Source organism: Dermochelys coriacea, chromosome 2 (genome assembly GCF_009764565.3).
Source record: "Dermochelys coriacea isolate rDerCor1 chromosome 2, rDerCor1.pri.v4, whole genome shotgun sequence".
Classification (NCBI taxonomy): Eukaryota; Metazoa; Chordata; order Testudines; family Dermochelyidae; genus Dermochelys; species Dermochelys coriacea.
Window position 1 is genome coordinate 170,427,249 of NC_050069.1, and position 24,657 is coordinate 170,451,905.

Consider the following 24,657-nt stretch of genomic DNA (forward strand, 5'->3'; position numbering starts at 1 on the left):
CTCCTTAATGCCATGGCTCATGAAGCCATACATAGGCAGCCTGGAGAGTAGTCAGGAGCTGTTCAACTACAGGCTAAGCAAGTGCAGAATGGTGGTAGAATGTGCATTTGGATGTTTAAAAGCGTGCTGGCGCAGTTTAGTGACTCGGTTAGACCTCAATGAAACCAATATTCCCACTGTTATTACTACTTGCTGTGCGCTCCACAATATCTGTGAGAGTAAGGGGGAGATGTTTATGGCGGGGTGGGAGGTTGAGGCAAATCACCTGGCTGCTGGTTACACACAGCCAGACACCAGGGCAGTTAGAAGAGCACAGGAGGGTGCGGTGCACATCAGAGAAGCTTTGAAAAAAAACAGTTTCATGACTGGCCAGGCTACGGTGTGAAACTTCTGTTTGTTTCTCCTTGATTAACCCCCCTGCCCCTTGGTTCTCTCTACTTCCATGTAAGCTAAGCACCCTCCCCACCTCCCTTCGATCACCGCTTGCAGAGGCAGTAAAGTCATTGTTGCTTCACATTCATGCATTCTTTATTAATTCATCACACAAATAGGGGGATAATTACCAAGGTAGCCCAGGAGGGGTGGTGGAGGAGGGAAGGACAAGGCCACACAGCAATGTTTTAAAAGTTTAAAACTTATTGAATGCCAGCCTTCTGTTACTTGGGCAATCTTCTGGGGTGGAGTGGCTGGGTGGCCGGAGGCCCCCCCACCGCGTTCTTGGGCATCTGGGTGAGGAGGCTATGGAACTTGGGGAGGAGAGAGGTTGGTTACACAGGGGCTGTAGCAGCGGTCTGTGCTCCTGCTGCCTTTCCTGCAGCTCAACCATACGCTGGAGCATATTAGTTTGATCCTCCAGCAGTCTCAGCATTGAATCCTGCCTCCTCTCATCACGCTGCCACCACCTTTCACCTTCAGCCCTCTCTTCAGCCCACCACCTTTCCTCCCGGTCATTTTGTGCTTTCCTGCACTCTGACATTGTCTGCCTCCATGCATTCGTCTGTGCTCTGTCAGTGTGGGAGGACAGCATGACCTCAGAGAACATTTCATCGCGAGTGCGGTTTTTTTCGCCTTCTAATCTTCACTAGCCTCTGGGAAGGAGAAGATCCTGTGATCCTTGAAACACATGCAGCTGGTGGAGAAAAAAAAAGGGACGGGGGTATTTAAAAAGACACATTTTATAGAACCATAGATACACTCTTTCACAGTAAACCTTGCTGTTAACATTACATACATAGCACATGTGCTTTCGTTACAAGGTCGCATTTTGCCTTCCCCCACCCCATGGGTAACAGCGGGGAACATTTCTGTTCAGCCATAGGCAAACAGCCCAGCAGGAGCGAGCACCTCTGAATGTCCCCTTAAGAAAAGCACCCTATTTCAACCAGGTGACCATGAATGATAGCACTCTCCTGAGGATAACACAGAGAGATAAAGAACGGATGTTGTTTGAATGCCAACAAACATAGACTGCAATGTTTTGTTCTACAATGATTCCCGATAGGTTTCAGAGTAGCAGCCATGTTAGTCTGTATTCGCAAAAAGAAAATGAGTACTTATGGCACCTTAGAGACTAACAAATTTATTAGAGCATAAGCTTTCGTGAGCTACAGCTCACTTCATCGGATGCATTTGGTGGAAAAAACAGAGGGGAGATTGATATACACACACAGAGAACGTGAAACAATGGGTTTATCATACACACTGTAAAGAGAGTGATCACTTAAGATAAGCCATCACCAGCAGCAGGGGGGGGAAAGGAGGAAAACCTTTCATGGTGACAAGCAAGGTAGGCTATTTCCAGCAGTTAACAAGAATATCTGAGGAACAGTGGGGGGTGGGGTGGGGGGAGAAATAACATGGGGAAATAGTTTTACTTTGTGTAATGACTCATCCATTCCCAGTCTCTATTCAAGCCTAAGTTAATTGTATCCAGTTTGCAAATTAATTCCAATTCAGCAGTCTCTCGTTGGAGTCTGTTTTTGAAGCTTTTTTGTTGAAGGATAGCCACTCTTAGGTCTGTAATCGAGTGACCAGAGAGATTGAAGTGTTCTCCAACTGGTTTTTGAATGTTATAATTCTTGACGTCTGATTTGTGTCCATTCATTCTTTTACGTAGAGACTGTCCAGTTTGACCAATGTACATGGCAGAGGGGCATTGCTGGCACATGATGGCATATATCACATTGGTAGATGCGCAGGTGAACGAGCCTCTGATAATGTGGCTGATGAGATTAGGCCCTATGATGGTGTCCCCTGAATAGATATGTGGACAGAGTTGGCAACGGGCTTTGTTGCAAGGATAGGTTCCTGGGTTGGTGGTTCTGTTGTGTGGTGTGTGGTTGCTGGTGAGTATTTGCTTCAGATTGGGTGGCTGTCTGTAAGCAAGGACTGGCCTGTCTCCCAAGATCTGTGAGAGTGATGGGTCGTCCTTCAGGATAGTTGTAGATCCTTGATGATGCGTTGGAGAGGTTTTAGTTGGGGGCTGAAGGTGATGGCTAGTGGCGTTCTGTTATTTTCTTTGTTGGGCCTGTCCTGTAGTAGGTGACTTCTGGGTACTCTTCTGGCTCTGTCAATCTGTTTCTTCACTTCAGCAGGTGGGTATTGTAGTTGTAGGAATGCATGATAGAGATCTTGTAGGTGTTTGTCTCTGTCTGAGGGGTTGGAGCAAATGCGGTTATATCATAGAGCTTGGCTGTAGACAATGGATCGTGTGGTATGATCTGGATGAAAGCTAGAGGCATGTAGGTAGGAATAGCGGTCAGTAGGTTTCCGATATAGGGTGGTGTTTATGTGACCATCGCTTATTAGCACCGTAGTGTCCAGGAAGTGGATCTCTTGTGTGGACTGGTCCAGGCTGAGGTTGATGGTGGGATGGAAATTGTTGAAATCATGGTGGAATTCCTCAAGGCTTCTTTTCCATGGGTCCAGATGATGAAGATGTCATCAATGTAGCGCAAGCAGAGTAGGGGCATTAGGAGACGAGAGCTGAGGAAGCGTTGTTCTAAGTCAGCCATAAAAATGTTGGCATACTGTGGGGCTATGCGGGTACCCATCGCAGTGCCGCTGACTTGAAGGTATACATTGTCCCCAAATGTGAAATAGTTATGGGTGAGGACAAAGTCACAAAGTTCAACCCCATGTTATTTCTCCCCCCCACCCCATCCCACCCCACCCCACTCCCACTGTTCCTCAGATATTCTTGTTAACTGCTGGAAATAGCCTACCTTGCTTGTCACCATGAAAGGTTTTCCTCCTTTCCCCCCCTGCTGCTGGTGATAGCTTATCTTAAGTGATCACTCTCCTTACTGTGTGTATGATAAACCCATTGTTTCATGTTCTCTGTGTGTGTATATCAATCTCCCCTCTGTTTTTTCCACCAAATGCATCCGATGAAGTGAGCTGTAGCTCACGAAAGCTTATGATTCCCAAGTACGTGCTACTGGCCTGGAGTGGTAAAGTGTCCTACCATGGTGGATGGAATAAGGCTGCCCTCCCCAGAAACTTTTTGCAAAGGCGTTGGGAGTATATCCAAGAGAGCCATGAATGCCAGGGCAAATTAATCATTAAACATGCTGGCTTTTAAACCTTGTATAGTATTTTAAAAGGTACACTCACCAGAGGTCCCTTCTCCGCCTGGCGGGTCCAGGAGGCAGCCTTGGGTGGGTTCGGGGGGTACTGGCTCCAGGTCCAGAGTGAGAAACAGTTCCTGGCTGTCAGGAAAACTAGTTTCTCCACGTTTGCTGTGAGCTATCTACAACCTCATCATCATCGTCTTCCTCATCCCCAAAACCTGCTTCCATGTTGCCTCCATCTCCATTGAAGGAGTCAAACAACATGGCTGGGGTAGTGGTGGCTGAACCCCCTAAAATGGCATGCAGCTCATCATAGAAGTGGCATGTTTGGGGCTCTGACCCGGAGCGGCCGTTAGCCTCTCTGGTTTTCTGGTAGGCTTGCCTCAGCTCCTTAAGTTTCACGCGCCACTGCTTCGGGTCCCTATTATGGCCTCTGTCATTCATGCCCTGAGAGATTTTGACAAATGTTTTGGCATTTCAAAAACTGGAACGTAGTTCTGATAGCACGGATTCCTCTCCCCATACAGCGATCAGATCCCGTACCTCCCGTACGGTCCATGCTGGAGCTCTTTTGCGATTCTGGGACTCCATCATGGTCACCTCTGCTGATGAGCTCTGCATGATCACATTCAGCTTGCCACACTGGCCAAACAGGAAATTGAAATTCTAAAGTTCGAGGGCCTTTTCCTGTCTACCTGGTTAGTGCATCTGAGTTGAGAGTGCTGTCCAGAGCAGTCACAATGGAGCATTCTGGGACAGCTCCTGGAGGCCAATACCATCTAATTGCATCCACAGTACCCCAAATTCGACCCAGCAAAACCAATTTCAGTGTTAATCCCCTTGTCGGGAATGGAGCAAGGAAATCAATTTTAAGAGCCCTTTAAGTTGAAAAAAAGGGCTTCGTCATGTGGACGGGTGCAGGGTTACATCGATTTAACGCTGCTAAATTTGACCTCAACGCCTAGCGTAGACCAGGGCTAAGTGGCCTAACCATCTGCAAGTGAAATCTTAATACAGGTCACCACAATATACACTATTATTAATTTAGGGTAAGTCCACATTGCAAACAGGAGTATGAATGGCTTGTGTATACATACCCAGGCTTGTTATGCTCTAGCTAGCTCATGAGAAATAGAAGTGAGGATGCCGCAGTGCTGTCTGTCTGATCCTTTTGAGTACATACTTGCTTGTACAGCCAGTGCTAAAGCCCACATCATTGTACCCTCACTTCTATTTTTAGCGAGCTAGCTAAAGTACAGCTATTGGGGTTATGTCTACAGAAGCGGCTATTCACAGCTCTGGCTGCAGCATAGATATACCATTAGAGTTAGCTGATCTCATACCCTGCTGAATTCTCTCTCTCGCGCGCGCGAGCTGTGGTTCATTTCCAATGAAACTAAAACTCAGATTACTCTGCCAGTGGGGATTATCAAACACTCTCTTGGTGACTTGACCTTACTGTCCACCATTAGGATGAGAGGTTTTTTTCAAGTTAAAGGAGATGAATAGTGATTTATAATGCCTTTATATAGTTAAATGTTTACTAAATAAAAGTCAGACTGTAGTACCCTTACTCACATTGAGCAATAACTTACCCCAAAAATCAGTGAGGCTACTTATCAAGGGAATGCTTCATGTGAGTAAGGATATCACAGTCTTGCCCTCAGTGTTTTATGCTGTGTGTCCCCTCCATTTTTCATTTCTAGCAAATATACTACCTCATTGTCTAGTTGCATTTCCTGTCTGAACAGTATCCTTTCTTTTACAGGAACAGTACAAAGACTATATAAGCATCATAAAAGACAGCTATTTGGTTTCACTGAAACAAAGTGTATTACATTCTGGCCCTACATGTGGGGGTGGGGGTGTCTGTGTATTTAGACAGATAGCTGACACAGAGAATGAGATTTAGAGAAATTCCCCCATTATTTTCAGAGAGATTTAACAGATACAAACATATAGGGTGTCATGTACTTCTGTACCAGATATGAACTGGCTACCAAACTTGCTTATACATACCAGATGAGTTCATCAGAAGATCCTTTAATGCTCTTCTCGGTATGGCTGTTAGGTTTAAATAAGGCATTTTATACACAGTGCCACCTACTGGCTAAACAGCATAATACAATTTAGGATTCCATTACATCTCTTCCTTTATGTTTTACATTCCTACCATATACAACAGGGGTGGCCAATCTGTGCATGCAGCTCTTCATAAGTTAATATGCGGTTCTTTGTATAGGCACCGACTCCGGGACTGAAGCTACAGGTGCCAACTTTCCAATGTGCCAGGGGATGAGCACTGCTCAACCCCTGGCTCTGCCACAGGCCCTGCCCCCACTCCACCCCTTCCCGCGCCCTCCCCTAAACCTGCTGTGTCCTCGCTCTTCCCCCTCCCCCCCAGAGCCTCCTGCATGCCACGAAACATCTGATTGGGAGGTGCAAGGAGGGTGTGGGAGATGTTAATGGGCGGGGCTGTTGGTGGGTGGGAGTCGCTGGGAGCAGGGTGGGGGAGCTGATGGGGGGCTGTTGATGTATTACTGTGATTCTTTGGCAATGTTCATTGGTAAATTCTGGCTCCTTCTCAGGCTCAGGTTGGTCACCCCTAATATACAACATTTAAAACTATCACAATACATTTTGAAGTTCAGTCCGTATGAGTCTGTTAAGTGACTCTGAATAGTACTGTTTTTTTAATTACACAATTTGACCGTATAACAACTTGGTCATCTGCAATGACTGGTTGTGGTTGCTTTAAAATCCTTGAGTCATCATCTTCTTGTTCTGCATATGTCATCCATAGAGTTTGCTGTTTGTTTTTTGGGGGGTTGGGTTTTTGTTTTTGTTTTTTGAGGAACAAACTGTAGATGTTGATGGTTTCTGTTGAACTCTCCATTGTTGGTCTTGATCACATAGGATCTGGGTGCTGAATTCTTTTTCTTCATGACATCTGGTGTTGTCCCTCCGTTTTCTTCATTCAATTTCACATGAAGATGGTCACTAGGTTCTAGATCTGGTAATTCTCTAATGGAGTGATATTTGTTGTAAAAGTGTTCATAAGCTCTTTTAAACTTTTTATCCAGTTTGGCTACACTCTTCATGTTTGGTCACTTTGGAGACAGATTCTATTCCAATGTTGGAACAGTAGTTCTGAGTTGTCTTCCCATCAGGAGTTGTACTATGACCAAATAGAAGACTAAATGACCTAGAAGCACCAGGCAATCATTACAAGTGACTGTCCTTTTCACTGTGCTGTTTAATCATATATGTAACCCTTCTGCCCATCAGAGTTGGCAGCAACAAGGGCCGGGTTCAGTATCTAGGGGTTTCGTTTCAATAACACAATACAAAATCGGATCGAGCCCCCACCTAGTGACCTGGGACAATTACATACCACCCTTCTGGGTGCCTCTAAGAGGCAATACTTCCCCTCTTGCAAGTACAGAGTCTGAGTGTAGCAAAAGCCTTTTAATAAAGGAGGGAAGCAATGCAGCATTATGTTGGGGAAACACCACAAACAGGATTCATAATACCAACCGTGAGCAAAAGACCCACCACCAAGTAAGTTTGGCAGTGTCCTTTTCCCCACAGGGTCTTAAGTCCAGCAACTCAATAGTCACCCCCCCCCACACACACACACAGAGTTTCTGCCCTTGATAAGTGCAGTCCCCCAGAGTTCAGAAGTTCATCTGCAGAGTTTACCTCCCAGCCTGGGTGGAAGTGGAGGGAGGTATGGGGGGCATCTTACATGATCCGCTGCTCGAGTCAATGGCCGAGTGTCACGCTTCTCCATGGGGTTCTGCTGCAGTCTTCACCGTCAGCTGCATCTCTCCGCCAGCTATCCTGCTGGCCACTTCTATCCACCAGCCACCCAGCTATCCACTCCACTCCTCTCTGCTCTCCGCTAGCCATCCTGCTGTCTGCTCCTCTCTACCAGCTATCCACTGCACTCTGCTCTCCCTGCTAGCTGTCCTGCTGTCTGCTCACCAACTTGTCTTCAGGCCCCCCACACACACACTTAACACAGCTCTCAGGGATCTCAGCTCTTAGTAATTTCAGCTCTTTAGTGGTTTCAGCTCTGCAGCACATAACAAGACTCCTAATAGAGCTAAAATTAGCTCTATTATTACACAGAGGGGAGTCAACATAGTATTTTGGCCCCGGCCCCCCACAATTCACTGGGTTTTGGAACCCATGTCCCTTGCCTAGCAAGTGCTACTTAGTTGAGGGCGAGTCCCTCCGTCATAAAATGCCAAGTACAATTCTACTGTCCTTGATTCACATAACCAGGATAACAACCCTTTACTACTCCTGTCCCAATAACAAAGAGACTGGGATCCCAGAGCAGCCAAAGTGACCATTTGGGCAAGCAGTCCATCATGCTAGGCAGGGTGGGTGTGCCCATGCAAACGAGATCAGCCCCTAAAGTCTTTTTCCACAGCTCACCACCAGATGTCAGGGTAGAGCTCATTCTGACTCTGCTTACCCAAATAGAAGTCTAAATGACCTAGAAGCACCAGGCAATCATTACAAGTGACTGTCCTTTTCACTGTGCTGTTTAATCATATATATAAAACAGCAAAATATCCTGAAAACATTTTAAACATAATATATTCCATGTTAGCTGTTGTTGATCTATAACTCAGAAGAGGAAGGAATGGATCTTCCTGCTGTAGGATTTTCTTGGCTATCTGTACAACTGTCTGTCTCTCCATTTGCTTGTAGGCAATGTGGGCTGCTGGTAATATGACCGAAATCATATTTTGTTCAGAAGGACTTAAATTTTACTGCAGTGAATAAATTAACAAATAAATTTGTTAGTCTCTAAGGTGCTACAAGTCTATTATCCATCATTAGTTGTTCTGGAATACCAAAATGAGCAAAAGTGAACTTGAGTTTCTTGATAACCCTGTGACATGTTATGTCTTTAAAGTGCATTATTTCTACATACCTGGAAAATTAGTCCACAACAACCAGATAATGATGTCTTCTGAATTTGCAGAAATCTGCAGTTAGTCTGTTCCAAGGTCTATCTGGTAGAAGTATTGTTATTAAAGGTTCTTTGTGTTGTGTTGTGTTGGTCTGTTAGTTCTTCAATGTTCACATGCAGATGCTTATTCTTTATGTCCTTGCTGATGCCCAGCCACCACACTGACTGGTTGACCCATCTACAGTGTTTATTTTTTTCTCTCCTGCTGGTAATAGCTCACCTTACCTGATCACTCTTGTTACAGTGTGTATGGTAACACCCATTGTTTCATGTTCTCTGTATATATAAAATCCCCCCACTGTATTTTCCACTGCATGCATCCAATGAAGTGAGCTGTAGCTCACGAAAGCTTATGCTCAAATAAATTTGTTAGTCTCTAAGGTGCCACAAGCACTCCTGTTCTTTTAATCCCCAATGTCCTTCATGGAGGAGATTTAGGATTTCTCTTCTCATTTTGTCTGGAATTACAATTCAATTGTCTTTAATCGTGAGTCCATTTGATTGGCTTAATTGTCCACGTGCCACAAAACGGTCTCTTGTTGCTTCCTTAGTGTTCTTTAGGTACTTGGTCCAGCCGTCCCAATGTATCTTAGAAATTTCTTAGAAGCTGAATGTCTGTCAAGGCTGCTTTTTTGTAGCTGGTGTAGACTCTTTTCTGACACTGGTCTGTAAGTATCCACAGCAGCCGCCAAAGACATATGCATCTGCATCATCTTCAAACTCACGGGTTGTTGAGAGCAATGCTGGGCTCCGTGAGTGTCTACTGCGGGCGGCGAGCAGCAGTGGGCAGCTGGCGGGGGGCAGCCAAGGGGAGTGGCGGAGGAGGAACAGTCAGCAAGGTGCAAGTATTCAGGTGGAGCAAGATAGGTGTCTTCTTCCCTGGGTGGGAGGTGAACTCACACAGATGCACCTCTGAACCCTGGGTCCTCACTGACCAAGGACAACCACTGTGAGTAGGGTATGGTGAGGAAAGAGAGAGGGGCACAGTAAAGGAACTTTTGGTTGTAGAACTCAAGAACATGAGGTAGAAAACACTGTCCCATGCACTCTGGGATAGGTGTCCTGCTCACAGTTTTATGATTATTAATCCTGCTTGTGGCCTTTTTCCTAATTAATGCTGGGTGATTTCCCTTCTTTCATTAAAAATTTTCTTTTCTACACTCAGATTCTGTGCTTGCGAGAGGGGCACTGAGGGGTGGCGTGTAATTTCCCCAGGTTACAGAGTGGGGGCTTGAAACGGCTCTGTGTTGTATTTTTGAAAAGGAACCTCTAGATATTGAACCCGGCACTAGTTGCTGCCGGCACCAGCTGGCAGAAGGGTTACACTTTTACTGTCTCAGGCTTAACACTGATTCCATCTTTGTTTATTATCGGTCCCAAAAATTCCATTTGGGGTAGGCGGAAAATGCATTTTTCCTTGTTTAGTCTGGACTAAAACTGACGGATTAGGCTCAGGACTCTGTTGAGAGTTTTGTTATTCTTCCATTGAAAATTTTTATGTCAGAATATCATCCATGAAAATGAGAGCTCCATTTCTATTCCTTAACAATTCTGTCATCTTTCTTTAGAAAATTTCAGGTGCACTGATCAAATATAATGTTCAAAAGCAAAATCTATCAAAGGGTGTCATAAATGTAGTCAGTTTAGCACTTTTTTTGGCTAAAGGAATTTTCCAGAATCTGCTTGAGGCATCTTGCTTAGAGTATACTGTAGCTCCTTTCACTTTGGGGAGGAAGTCATCCAATAGTAGAAGGAAATATTTTTCTATTACAACTGCTTCGTTAAATCTTTTAAGATCCACACAGATTTGTATTTTTTTCCATTTTTCTTTATAACTGGTAACATTGGGACACACCCATGTTGTTGGCTCAGACATTGGCATAATCAAGAGAATCTGCTCCATTCTCTTTAACTCAGTATGAAGTAATGGGATAGGAATCCTATGGGGTGAATGAACACTACATGGTTCTGCATTGTCTCTTAATGTTATTTGTACTGGATTGTCTTTCAAAAGTCCAATATCACCAAATATTCTATTGAATTCTTCCACCTTTCTCACTAGGCCCATTGTGTCTGCCACACATAGGGCCAAGAGGCTGTTGGTCTGTGGTCCTTTGATCACATAGACTCTGAATCCATAGCTTTGTCTTTGTAAGTTGTTTCTGTGGTGAACTGGCCTGGGCAGTGCAGAATACCTCTAGGACTAGTCAGAGCTGTGGCAGGTGACTTCAGCTCTGGAAGGGGTTGAAGGAGACTGGATATGACTGTGACATCAGCTACTGAGTCAATTTTTAAAGTCAGTAATCTTGCCATGAATATTCAGTTTCACTTTCCAGGAAGCCTCTATGTCAACAGTAATAGATCCCAGAAACGTCAGCTCCTGATTGTCTGCAATATGAATCAACTCCTTGACTGACTTGATGTGGCAAACAGAAGCAAAATGTCCATATTTTATGCATTTATTACAGTGTGTGCCTCTGGTTGGACATGCATCATCTCTTGGGATGTGACTTTTTCTACACCTTGTGCATGTAGGCTGGAATTTGTCCTTTGTCCTTTGTAGTCTGTGAGTTCTCTCTCCTTGTCTCAGGGGTTTTATTATAATGACTTTTAACACTCATGTGTTTTGTGTACAATTTCTTAGCCAGTTTCAGGTTTTTTAGGTTTGTCAAGTTGCTCTAGATTTTGCTGTCTTACCAGCTCAGACTTTTTTGCTCTCTATGTAGCTGTTGCTGGGGTTAAATCTCTCTTCAGTTGTAGCGATGTTATAGGTTTTTATCTGTTAATCCAGTGAGCAGCCTGTCTCTGATATTTTCATGTTTTGCATTCCCCAAATCACAGTTTTCAGCCAATTATGCAGAGCTCTTAGAAAATATTCAACATTTTCCCCTGGTTCTTGAATTCTCTGGTGGAAACATACTGTTATATAAACCACATTTCTCTGAGGTATAAAGTATGCATCAAACATAGCCAGAGCCCTTTCATAGTCATCTTTGTGACTGTCTTTGGTAAAGTCAAAAGATTTAAAGAGATGCTCTGCCTGCTTGCCCATAGCATAAATTAAAGAAGATACCTGTATATTTCCACTTCCTTTTTAGAGCACAGTGGCAATGTGAAATCTTGTTTCCAATCTGTCCATTCTGAAGGTTTATCAAAGCTGAAGTTCTCTGAAGCATTTAAGAGTGGCATGTTGATGAGATCTTGCAAGCTTTGTTCCTTCTGTTTCTGTTCTTAGTTTACTCCTGACACCATGTCATGTACTTCTGTATCAGATGTGGACTGGCTACAGGGCTTGCTTATACACACCAGATGTATTCATCATAAAATCCTTTAGTAGTCTGCCAGGTATGACTAGACTTTAAATAGGGTATTTTACACACAGTGCCACTTAGTGGCTGAACAGTATAATACAGTTTAGCATTCCATTATATAGGATAATTGCTGGGACAGTGTGGGTGAGATAATAAAAATGTATTGGACCAAATTCTGTTGTGAGATGGACAAGCTTTTGAGCTCTTCTTCAGGTCTGGAACAGAAGCTGCTTCAATAAAAATATTACCTCACCCACCTTGTCTCTCTAATATCCTGGGATGAACATAGCTATAACACTGCATAGGATAACTGCAGCATTTTAAATCACTATACACACAAAAGAGGCCTGATTCAGAACCACATGATTCCAGTGTTACTCTGCTTCAACATACTGAGTAATGCAATGATCAGGCACAAAAGATCCTATGAGCTCTCCTGGTCCTACATAACTCAGGAGCATAAGCCAGAGCTCATTTCTTTAGAATGGGGAGTGGAAATGAAATTTTGGATTTATCAATAATTCTTAGCCTGCAAGAGCCTATGTATGTGACATTGGCCTTTAAGACGTATGAGTAATGTCTGCAAAGAAGGAAGCATGGCATGAAATAGCTGCGTTTGACATTAGATGAACACTTTTAACACAGATGAAGCTTTTACTCCTGAGGGCATTCTGCACCAAAACATTTAAAATTCTGCGACAAAAAAAAAAAAATTCTCTGCACAATATTTTAAAATTCTGCAAAATTCTGCAAATTGTATTTGTCAAATAAATGTGGAGGCTCCAGCATGGCAGTGGGGAGCACAGCCCACTGGCTGCACAGAGGTGGGAGATCACTGTGTCCACCCACACCCGGGACATACACTCAGCGGTGAGGCCACACCCAACCCTGACACAGTGCAAGGACCAGGCCTGCCCCAGAAACACCCCAGGGCCCTGCCCCTCCGTGCCAGGTGCACCAGGTGTGGGCAGGCAGGCTCAGCAAGGCAGGATGCAAGTATGCAGGGGCTTAGTATCGGGTGCGGGTTGAGAGGGTTCTGTGTTGGCTAGTCTGGGTGCAGGTGGCTCAGTGGGGGATCTGGTTGCACAGGGGCTTGTTGGGGGGGTCTGGGTGCAACGGTAATGGGATTCTGCAGGGGAGTCCACATGAAGGTGGTTGGGGCTCAACAGGAGAGGGTTTGGGTGTTGGGGGGATAAAGCTTGGCAGGGTAGTCTAGGTTTGGGAGGCTCAGTGAGGGGTCCAGATGCTGGAGGAGTGGGGCTCAGTTGGGTGGGGATCCAGGTGCAGCTGGTTGGAGCTTGGTGGGGTGGGAATCCAGGTGTGGGTGGCTTGTCAGGGTGCTCCAGATGCAGGGAAAGTGGGGCTCATGTGGTGGAGGGGTTCTGAGTGCAGAATGGTGAGGTTTGGCAAGGGTCTGAGTATGAGGGGGTCTGGATGCATGGGGATTGGGCAGATGGGGGAGCAGCTCCCTGTACATGGATCCTTCCCCCTGCAGCTGAGGAGTAATGGGTGCAAGAAGTGGGGAGGGGGAGAGTTTGCAGAGCTTCCTGAAGCTGGGTGAGAAATCTGGGGATGGGTCTCACCTGGCCCTGGATGCCGTGCAGGGAAAGAGGAAGTCCCATCCTCCCCTGCCCAGCCGGGACTAGCACCTGAGGCCAACGCAGGGTAGGAGCCCCAGCTGGGTCTTCCTCAGTCCCACACCCTGCCCCTTAGTGATTTACCTCTCTGCCACTTGCTCATGGCATCTGAAACATACTGCTGAGGATTGCATGACCACTCTTGTGGCTTCCCCATCAGAAAGTCATTTTTCTGCGGAGAAGCAAAGAAATCTGTGGGGGACATTAATTCTGCGCATGCGCAGTGGCACAGAATTCCCCTAGGAGTGAGCTTTTATCTTTCAACACATGTGATCCTGATTTACAGAAATGAACAGTGGAATAACAGCAGTGGTAAATTATGGTGCAAAATGAGTGACAGGCCTTGTATCCGTGTATAGCTGAAAGGTACATTTAGTCCTGTAGTTGTCACTGGCATGCAGTATAATAAAGTTTGCCATTGTATCAGAGAAGTAATTCATTCTTAACTACCTTTTGTAATAATATATCGGCTAAAACTTTTCACTTGAAATCTTCTTAGGCAAATATCGTTGATTACACTCTTGACATGGGGAATAAACAGGGGAAGAGAGAGGAGGCAGTATAGCATAAGGTGGCAATCTGCTGACTGCAATGAGCTCCAGGAGATCTCTTCAGAGGAAATAAAATCAGAAAGAAATCACATTGAGTAAAATTCACCCCTGTGCAGAAGGCAGTGGTCCCAGTTTTAAACTTTTAAAGGTCATGAGTCAGGCCCCAAAACATCATGAGAATTGCATAAAAACCATGAGATTATAAAAAATAATAAATTAGGGCATTTTTTTTTAAACTTGCATGCTTATTCTGAGTCTTTATCATTTCAGTTTCTTAAAAGTTTCTGTCCCTCAGAGTTGCAGAGAAAAGCTTGTTAATTAAAGTTGGGATTCTCATGTAATCAAAAGACTCCAGGAGCTGTGGATATAGAAAAACATGGTGAGATTCTTGATAAAATCATGACTTGGCACATTGAGAGAGCCAGCAGAAGGCCTATGCATGCTGGAATCACTTCAAAATAAGATTTAATAGGCCTCATGCTGGCTCCTTGCATGGGGGGAAATTTCATCTGGTCTGAGTGGTTGTTTACAGGGCTAGTAGCTGACAGTAGGGAATATTGGTAGAGATGTCAGTGGAGGTCCCCAGAAAGATCCATGCTATTCTGGCAGTAACTGGAAGGGGAGAAATCATTTCCTGAAACAGTAATGGTGTGAATGGTAAATAAGGCATTGGCCACGGTGACAGAGAGGTGAACTTTCCTAATGCCTGGTGTCCAGGGGTTTCACAAGTATGTCCTCTGTAAGCAAAGTCTGGGTAATCTGATAAAGCAAACCCTGTTTAGTCTTTGTTTTCCGAATAGGGAGATAGTAGGGAGATGAACCACTATTTTTATACTGTCATCATTCAACGATAAAAACATAAAGGTAAAATAGCATCTAATTCAGGGGTTCTCAGGACAAGTTATTTGGTGGCCTCAGAGTGCAGCCACCAACTCTTGCTGGTGGCCGCTCTCACACTTCTTCCTAAAATACTTAATTAGCTTCAGAAAAACAAATAAATATGCACATATACACGTCCAAGTCACTATAATTTATTTATTGGCTAGCTAGTAAGTCTACTGTGAAAAGTGACATTCACATACATATAACATATCACTTTTCACAGCAGACTTACTCAATCCCAGCAAAATCTGCTACAAAGGACCACTGAAATAATGGTTAGGAAGAGAGTTAGTCAAAAAGACAAAATTCAACATGAAATAGAAGCGCTCCCCCACACCACCCTGCACTCCTTTGAGACAATTTAAAAACACTAAGGTGTAGACTGAGCCTTAAGGTTCAGTCCTAAGTAAGGGGTTGGACAAAGCTACTCAGTCCCAGGATGAGACCAAGAAAGGAATCATAGGGTATGTCTGTTCTGCAATTAGACACCCATGGCTGGCCCATGCTAGCTGAATTGGGCTAAGGGGTTGTTTCATTGCAGTGTAAGCATATGGACTCAAACTGCAACCTGAGGTCTGGATCTAGGGTGACCAGACGTCCTGATATTATCAGGACCATCCCGATATTAGGGGCTTTGTCTTATATAGGTAACTATATCCAAAATGTCCCGATTGTTCACACTTGTTATCTGGTCACCCTCTCTGGGACCCTCCCATCTGGCAGGGTCCTAGAGCCTGGGCTCAAACCCAAATGTCTTCACTACAGTTAAACAGCCCCTTAGCCCAAGCCTCACTAGCCCAAGTTAGTTGGCAAGGGCCAGCTGCGGGTTTTTAATTGCAGTATAGACATACTTTCTGTCACAATTCCTGTCCAGCTCCAAGGAATTTGCTATTTACTGCAGTCCTGAAAAAGACATAACTTGCTACACCTTTTATCCCAGCTCAGCTCTGCTAGCTGGCACTTTGATGGGACAGGGCCAAAGCTCTAACCCCCATGCCCCTCCCACAACTGCAAAAGTTAGTAACACTGATTTAGTCATTCAGCCATTTTCCTGCACTGAAATTAATCACCAAGGGTCACATGACAGCTAGCCTGCCATGATTGTGCAAGGCAGTGAGTGAAAGAAGCATACTCATCCTTGCATCCCTGTACCAGGGCAGTCACAATCACATTTCTTGTGCTCTCTAAATGCAAGGGCCAGAGAAGTATAAACATCACTATACACCCTCAAGGGGGAAAAGCAGAGCCAGGACTCCTCCCATTTCTTTTCTGCCTTGGCAGAGTGCAAGCAGCACACGTTGAGCATAGATCAGGGATGGGCAAACTTTTTGGCCCGAAGGCCACATCTGGGTGGGGAAACTGTATGCAGGGTCGGGGCAGGAGGTTGGGGTGTGGGAGGGAGTGTGGGATGTAGGAGGGGGTGCAGTGTGCAGGAAGGGGGTCAGGGCAAGGGACTGGGGCAGAGGAGGGATGCAGGGTGTATGAGAGGGCTCAGGGCAGGGGTGCGGACTATGGGAAGGGGCTCAGGGCAGGGGGTTGAAGTGCAGGAGGGGTTTGGGGTACAACAGGGGGCTCAGGGCAGGGAGCTGGGGTGCAGCAGGGGCTCAGAGCAGAGGGTTGGGGTGCACGGGGGTGCAGGGTGCAGCAGGGGGTTGTAGTGCAGGAGGGCTGTGGGGTGCATCAGGGGGCTCAGGACAAGGGGTTGGGGTGCAGGAGAGGTTTGGGCTCCAGCCCAGTGCCGCTTACCTAAAGCGGTTCCAGGATGACAGCGGTGCACACCAAGGCCAAGAAAGTCTCCTTGCATGCCTGCCCTAGCCCCACGCCGCGCCGCACCACTCACCACGTCCCTGCGCGGCCCCTGGGGGAGGGGGGACACAGGGCTCAGTGCCTTGCCACGCCTCCAGGTACCTCCCCCAAAGCTCCCATTGGCCGCAGTTCCCCGTTCCTGGCCAATGGGAGCTGCAGGGACGGTGCCTGGAGGCAAGGGCAATGCACGGAGCTCTCTGCTCCCCCCCACACACACCCGGCCCCAGGTACGTGATGCTGACCGCTTCTGAGAGCGGTACGGGACACGCAGCAACACGGGGTGCAATCCCACGGGCTGAATCCAAAGCCCTGAGTGGCTGGATCCACCCCGTGGGCCATAGTTTGCCCGCCCCGGTATGGACCATATCTTCAAAATGGAAGAGGAGGAACTACCATGATGGCAGTCTGCTTGTCTGTTTGTTGTGTTGTGCTTTACCTGTGCACGTGTTCCCTTTGAAGGCTGCTTCTTATAAAGGCACAGAAAAGCTGCAAGTTAAAAATTAATTCACAATTTCACTATCTCCTCTCCTGCTTAGGGCTATTGATTTCTTAGGGCTTATCTATACATGGAAATTCACTGCCATATCCCTACCACTGTTATAGTTATACTGGTATAACTCCCATATGAACACATTTGCTGAAACAATAATGCCTTTTCATGGTCAAGAGTGTAACTCTGGAGAGGTTTGGGGCCCTAAGTTAGGCCAGAAATAGGTAGAGAAAGATGTAACCTTACCCAAGTCAAACCTCTAAAACTCTGGAGCTTTGCCCATCACTAGTATCTTCTCAGAGAGAACAACAGAAAATTGTCTTTTTAGTACAATAAAACCAACAAATGTCATATGTATCTATTCTTCTCTGTTTATGATTCAGGAGGAGTGATGCAGACTGAACAATCTGTGTGAGCTTAATGGTGCCAGGGTCAGCTGAAGACATGCCTTTTTCTATTAAAATATATTGTACATACATATATTTCTACTTCCTACTGAATCTGGTGAGGATTTGATGCTCATGAAGGATGCCAGAGTGACAGTACTCAAGGCTGAAGTCATATTTATTCATAGAGTATGCACAATATGGATATCAGCATAAACAACCCTAAATCACACAACACTTGTGCCTCAGCCCTCTCCTGGATGAAGTCTCATTAGTGTCCAAAGAGTAGTTCAAGTTCCATGACCATTCAATTATTGTTATCTGTGGTACAAGATACCAGTTAGTGCCAGCTGTTGGAATGTTGTCTGTGACATGGCCAGGTGTCTGCTAGAAAATAGACTAAGACCACCACCTCCTTTCACACAAATCATGAAATTATCTACTTTCAGTAACAACTTCTGACATGAGCTAGGCTAAAAACAATCCAGTGATGAAAGTTTCCGTATCCTATTATAAAATCCTTTAAACCATTCGGACCTTCCCCTCCCAAGTTTTGGATATAGAGTTGCAAGGGCTTCTAGACCTATATGTTACCACGACATGGAGTGTACACTCTGCTGCACAAGGGATGAAAAGGGGAGAGGTTCATACCCGTTAGAGATTGTAGATAGGAAGGGGATGGTTGTTACCAGGCAGCCATCTGCCCTGTAGATCTAACGGAGAAGGCAGCCCACCAAAGAGAAGGAGGAGGAGCCTCTTCCACAAAGACAGTAAGGGTGTGTGCAGTTTGAGGGCCCCGGTTGAGATGGATGTTGCCTAAAGGAATGGACTGGCTGGGTGGGAAGAAGGGTGCTGAGTGCAGTGGAGGGTGTGTCAGGTGGGTGCTAGTCTTGTATGGGAGGCCTTGTCAGGTCAGGGGAAGTAAGAGCGCCAGGTAGTATAGACATACGTGGGTGGGTTCTGAGAAGAAGGGATGCCACCTTTCTGTCAGCCTTCATATGATTCCTGGGGGAGGGGGAGAAGGCATATTGATGAAGTTTACTTTTTCAAGACTGATGTGAGACTTTACCAGTCCAAAAGTGTTATAGATATTGTGCTGTCTTAGAAGAGGTAATGGTTTGTTTGTTATAAGGAAGCCAAGGAAATTGCCACCCCCATCTCCTGAATTTGGCTCTAAAATCTCCACTAATTTCAGCCAAGGAATGCATTTTTCAACCCTCTCCGTAGTGTTTATCCATAGTTTATATTATCATTTGCTAAATATATTACATCATGCTATTTACTTCATTCTGCAGCTTCAAGACCTTTGTGTGGCTTTTCAATGCCCTACAAATTTGACATATAAATCACTGGAAAAAGGCTGACATCCCATTGTTTGCCTGTTTAGCTTTCCAAAGACTTCAGTAGGAAAAAAGCCACAAATTGCGACTGTTCACTTTTCTGCCACTCATCCAAATTATTTCAGCTAATAGGGCTGAAAATGACAAAGATCTGCAATAGGGCTAAAATGTTCAAATTTACATGTTAGGTACTTAGAGTCAGATTTTCAAAGGTATTTAGAAGTCTAAAGCTTCAGATAGACTCCTTGTGGTATTTTCAAAAGCTAGGTGCCTAACTCCCTTTGAAAGCAATGGGAATTAGGCACCTAACTTGCTTAGATGCTTTTGAAAATCCCACTAGGTATCTATATGCAACTTTAGGGACCTAGATAACTTTAAAAATCTGGTCCCTAACTTTGTATTTAGGCACCTATACTTAAGTTGCCTGGTTTTCATAGCTGCTGAGCAGTAGGAACTGAGCGGTCACAACACCTCTGAAAATCAGACTACTTATTTAGGTGCTTAAATTAATGCACCTTAAATGAATGCAGGTTTGAAAATGTTGGCCTGTATATCTACTTTGTACACACACACACACACACACATGCTTATTAGGAAGCATGTTTTTAACTGTTTAGAGTATACTTACTGCACCATATCATTATGTTATAAAGCCACTTCACCAGCCTGTTCACAAACAAAGTCTATAATGATTATATAGATTTCTTCTCCCTGGCACAACCAGGGCATATGGAATGAAGTGAAGCATATTAAAAGTGAAAACAAATTACAGTAATGTTGTTAAAATCACACTAAGGTTTAACTGCTTGATTAAACTCTCTTTGGAACATGTCTGTTCCTAAACATTTATGGGATCTATTCTCCCTAGGAGTGCACAGCATGTGACTGTATAGAGAGATGATGTCATCTCACATTAACTCTAAGGGAAGCACTCTGTCACCTCAATGAGATGTTGCTGAAGAGTGGCAGGAGCAGCACTTGCTCCACATGTTTAAGTCTAAGATTTCCAAAGGGTCCTTTGTTTGGGTTAGTCTGACAGACAAGTTTGGTTGCTTATAGGTGGAGGGTCTTTAGTTTCCATAAGAATGCTATACTGGGGCTTAACAAACCATCCATGATACAATAGATTCAATTAATTTAGATTAGAGATATCAAAATAAATAGGTATAGCATGGACTAAAGAATCCATCTTTAAAGCCTAGGCCAGAAGGTTTTCAAAGAAAATTACAGAGAAAGACAAAAGTGAGGTTTTGTCAAGAAATCACTGGGAACTGGTAGAAATAAAAGGGCAGATAATGAAGAAGTGCAATCACCAGCAGTTACAGGATAAAAGTTTAGGGGGGAACTTCCTAAGGGGGAAGTTAGGGAAAATCCACTGAAGGGGAAGGGGAAAATCCACTGAAGTTAAAGCTGATGACCATTATTACTTAGGGATATGAAATGATTATGCTGTTGTTTGACCTGTAGATGATATAAGGAATTGAAGAAGAGCAATTTGCCAGTTGCCCTTCCTATCAGTGACCTTCAGCCACTTTTAACACAGAGTTCCCACATGACTACTCTAACTCAAATTTACAAAGTAGGTAAGTGTTAAGACTTTGTTTTCTCTTTGGGTTTCACCTTTAAATTTCCAAGAAATCTACTATCTGGAGGGGTAGCTGCCATTTTGTGAGGCAGAATTAATGCAGCATATTGCAAAAGAGACATTCACTATGCTCTCTCAGGAGACACTACTAGGCACTACTCTTTTGTTGTTGCTGTTTTTTAGTTCCAGGGAGCTATGCTGATTTACACCAGCAGAGGTTCTGGCCTAAAGTATATGATTACTTCTTGTATTGAAAAAACATCCACCCACACAGTTAAAAACCTTTCATCCAGGCTCTCATTGCAATTTTGCAACATCCTCTTCCCTGGTCTTGACAAATGCAAGCTTGCTCTGCTCATATCTGTTCAGAATGCTGCTGAAAAGGTCATTAGGAAATTAAACTGTAATTCTATCCCCCGCTTCTTCTGGGAGGTGTTGCACTAACCTCACACTCCTAAAGCCAAGTTGCTGCCCAAACAAGTGTCAAAAAGCCACTTCAGACAGTCAGTGTAATTGAATTTTTATTCACTGTTTGTTATTTTTATTATTGTCATCCCTGGAGGGGATGACTTAGTGTTGTGAACATCAGATTTTACATATCTTGACACTCTGGAACAACAGATTCCACAAATAGTGGCATGGCTAAGTCAGTCCTTCACCCTTCTCTGTAAGATAAGCTTAATATCATGCATTTTACTGGTTTCAGAGCAGCAGCCGTGTTAGTCTGTATTCGCAAAAAGAAAAGGAGTACTTGTGGCACCTTAGTAGCTCACGAAAGCTTATGCTCTAATAAATTTGTTAGTCTCTAAGGTGCCACAAGTACTCCTTTTCTTTATGCATTTTACTGTGGCCCCAGTTAAGTACTGGGATATACAGAAGAAATGGCTGTGTAGCTCCTGAGATGGGCAGTGGCACTGCAACAATTTTTATAGTGGGGGTGCTGAAAGCCATTGAACAAAACTGTAAACCCTGCATCTGATGGAAACCATTTCACCCTAACACCTCCAGTTCCAGCACCCCTGAAGATGGGTCAAATTTGTGCTATTTCCAATTAAGTTCAGCAGTATCTTGGAGAACAAAATTAACTTCATATTCAGTACATGGCTCTGAAGCAGCTTCTGCAGCCCCTGTACAATTGCAGTTTCTTATCACTGTAAAAAAAACAACTGACTGCCCACAGTAAATTATAAACAAAAAAGTGTGTGTAAAGCTTTAAGATCTACACATACAATCCCTGCAAAATATACAGTGATCCGAGTGACCATCATTCACAGTTATGTTTGCATACACAAAGAGCAAAGTCTCATTCTCCATTAACTTAGGCCAGTGTAAACAAGAGTAAATCCGTGTACATCCATTGGTCTTCACTGCTGTAGGTGAGAGGATAATTATACCCTTTCAGAATAAATAAAATAATTTTATTTTTAAATTTAAAAAAAAAATAAGAACAAAAATAAAGTCTCTATGAGACTGATGTAAATTGCAGTAGTTCCACTGAAGTCCATTGGATCTAAACTGATTTACACCAGTTGAGGTTCTGGCCCAGAATATGTAGGTCCTCTGTAGCAGGCAAGAGCAATTTTGAGAATAAAATAGTTGTTGTCTTCGTAGAACTGTGAAGCTGCAGTACTTAGTTTGGCATTGGAATAGTTGTAGACTTACTTTACACAAAAAGAAAAGGAGTACTTGTGGCACCTTAGAGACTAACGAATTTATTTTGAGCATAAGCTTTCGTGACGCATCCGATGAAGTGAGCTGTAGCTCACGAAAGCTTACGCTCAAATAAATTTGTTAGTCTCTGAAGTGCCACAAGTACTCCTTTTCTTTCTGCGAATACAGACTAACACGCCTGCTACTCTGAAACCTTACTTTAGTGACAGTGTCACTAGTCAGTCAGGGGGAAGTTTGAGGACTTACAGTGTCATTAATCAATACATATTAATTATTTGGGGGTGGTTAGGGACTTATGCACAGCTTCATTTATTATCAATTATAATTTTGGGGTGATTGGGGCAAGGATTTTATGTCACAGAGTCATTAATGTTTAATTATGCGAGGAGAGTTGGGGGGAGTTAGCAGTGGGTCATATTCTGCTTTCCTGTACATGAGTTAGAGCAGGGGCGGGCAAACTTTTTGGCCTGAGGTCCACATAGGGTTTCTGAAATTGTATGGAGGGCCAGTTAGGGGAGGCTGTGCCTCCCCAAACAGCCAGGCGTGGCCCGGTCCCCACCCCCTATCCGACCCCCTGTGCTTCTCACCTCCTGATGGCCGCCCTGGGACTCCTGCCCCATCCAACCCCTCTGTTCCCTGAGGGCCTCCTGGGGACCCCTGCCCCCCCGCTCCCTGCCTGCTTACTGTGCTGCCTGGAACACCGGTGGCTAGCAGCGCAGTTGCACCAAGATAGGCAGCTGCGCCGCGCAGCACAGAGCACCGGGTCAGACTGGGCTCTGCAGCTGCGCTGCCCCAGGAGCTTGCTGCTCCACCGCCCAGAGCATTGCGCCGGCAGAACAGTGAGCTGAGGCTGCGGGGGAGGGGCCGGGGGCTAACCTCCCGGGTCAGGAGCTCAGGGGCTGGGCAGGACGGTCCCGCGGGCCAGATGTGGTCCGCAGGCTGTAGTTTGCCCACCTCTGTGTTAGAGTGACTGGGCGTCCCACTATTACCAGGACCATCCCGATTTAGGGCTCTGTCTTATATATGCAACTATACGCCTCCCATCCACCCCCCAAAAAATGTCTTGATTTTTCACACTTGCAGTCTGGCCACCCTAACACCAGTATAAAACCTGAGTAACCCCAAATCACTTCAGATTTACACGAGATTAACACAGTGCAGAATCTAGCCCATTGTCCTTCACAATGAACTGCTAACGAGTTGGGAGTAGCTGGGGTCATTAATGATCCCTTATGATTGTTTGGGGGCAGCTGGCTGGTGTACAGTGTTCTTGTTAGTTAGATGTATAGGTTATGGGCCCAGCCAGAGCAATCTGGGGCCATGTTCACTGGAGCCAACCCTCTCCCATTTCACTTTATTTACACCGGGGGAATCTCAAACTGGGGGTTGAGACCCCTCAGAGGGTAGGGAGGTTATTAAATGGGGGTGGGGGGGGGCACGAGCTGTCAGCCTCCATCCCAAACCCCGCTTTGCCTCCAGCATTTACAATGGTGTTAAATATATAAAAAGGTGTTTTTCATTTTAAGGGAAGGGGGGGGGGGGTCGCACTCAGAGGCTTGCTATGTGAAAGGGGTCACCACTCTAACAAGTCTGAGACTCACTGATTTACACGGAGGTTTTTTGGACGGGGGTGCTGGGGGGGGGGGGCTGATTATAGGGCCCTGGTGCAATCGCCCCCCCCCCCTTTGCTCCGCACTCCCAGCACCGCTGGGGCCAGTGACTCTCCCCAAGGGGGGCGGTCTGCAGGATCGGGGTGGGGGGGGAGCGATCCCCTCCGCGCCGCGGCTGCGGCTCCCCCGCCCTTTGGGTTATGTGCTGCGGGCCAGGCACCAGCCCGGCAGCGAGGGAGGCGGCGGCCGGGGCCAGGTGGATGTTGTGTGTCGGGCTCTGCGTCAGCGGCGGCGGCGGCAGGACGCGGGCTGGCGTCAGAGGCCGCCCGGTGACACATTCTTCCTCCGCCGGCGCTGGGCGGAAAGCGCGGGGGGACGTGCGGCTGTGCAGCGCTGCGCGGGGGCCGGGGCGGCGGCCACGGGGAAGAGGGGCAGCCTCACCCCGGGCTGACCCGGGTGAATCATGCTGCTTCCAGCCGCCTCCTGAAGGACAAAGGGCAAAACGCCGCGCTCTTTGTTCAGCTTCCCGGGCCTCAATGGGGCGCGTCCTGCCCTCCCCGCTGCCCCGCGCACAGGCGCTCCGGGCCGCTGCCTACCTACGGCCCGGCCGGGTTCCCGCCCTTGTCCGCTCGCTGGGGCGATGTGCGAAACGTGCGGGCTGCTGTTGGCGCGTCCCGGGGTTTCCCTTCCGGCCGGGCTGCGAGGTGGCCGCTCGCTGCGGATCCTCGTGCTCGTTACGTGCTGAAATGGAAAGGGACTGGCGAGAGCCTTCAATGGCACAGGCTTCTCTCCTGCTACCCCTGCCTGGGGCGGGAATACATAGCCT

The 24,657-nt window shown here is 45.8% G+C and overlaps 1 long non-coding RNA gene across 1 annotated transcript; it reads right to left on the reverse strand.

Moving 5' to 3' along the window:
- Positions 1-4,555: 4,555 nt before the first annotated feature.
- LOC122458867 lies at positions 4,556-24,657 on the reverse strand. The gene is made up of 3 exons (XR_006279167.1): positions 24,428-24,657; positions 13,961-14,419; positions 4,556-11,254 (listed from the first exon to the last, which is right to left on the reverse strand). It is a non-coding gene; the product is annotated as an uncharacterized LOC122458867 (long non-coding RNA).